Consider the following 615-nt stretch of genomic DNA (forward strand, 5'->3'; position numbering starts at 1 on the left):
TACTTGAGGGTAACCCCCTTCTGTGGACTCACCTATGAAACACCTCTGGATTTAATGTCCAGTTTTCAGGATCCAAATTCTGACGGGTGAGATCCTCTGTCTAACAGATGTCCACTCACGTAATGATCTCTTGACATTTTCACATAATGGTGTTCTGAGCCATTGAGGATTTGAGTCACATGCCGCATTGCCATGCGGCTTCTTGGTTCTCACTGGTTGTTGTGTATGCAACTGCCGTTGCCTTGTTTGACTGCTTAAGGCCAGCGTGAGACAGGCATCAAACATTTACCTGAAACTCATGGTTGTTCCTCTCCACAGAAATCTTTAGTAAAAGGCGAAAGATTTATTCGTTCTGAAGAGAAAATAGAGTATATACCTGGTCAGACTGAAAGCGAATCATGTATTGCATTGTAAAATGCACAGAGTTCTAGGACCTTTATCGACAGCAATCTGTCGTGTTTTAGAACCTTTGTCGCTGATTTTAACTACAAATCCTGACCCTCTGCGACTGTCGTCCAGAGTATATACACCCTTTTCCCTCTGTGGGAAACGCGAGTGAAGGGTGGTGAACTAAATTGAAAACACATCTTTATTCTTAATAGGTGAATACACCAA

The 615-nt window shown here is 42.6% G+C and overlaps 1 non-coding gene across 1 annotated transcript; it reads right to left on the bottom strand.

Moving 5' to 3' along the window:
* Nucleotides 1-257: 257 nt before the first annotated feature.
* LOC134899876 (U5 spliceosomal RNA) lies at nucleotides 258-372 on the bottom strand. The gene has a single exon (XR_010173425.1). It is a non-coding gene; the product is annotated as a U5 spliceosomal RNA (small nuclear RNA).
* Between the last annotated feature and the right edge of the window lie 243 nt (nucleotides 373-615).

This window comes from Pseudophryne corroboree, chromosome 3, assembly GCF_028390025.1.
Source record: "Pseudophryne corroboree isolate aPseCor3 chromosome 3, aPseCor3.hap2, whole genome shotgun sequence".
NCBI classification, from domain to species: domain Eukaryota; kingdom Metazoa; phylum Chordata; class Amphibia; order Anura; family Myobatrachidae; genus Pseudophryne; species Pseudophryne corroboree.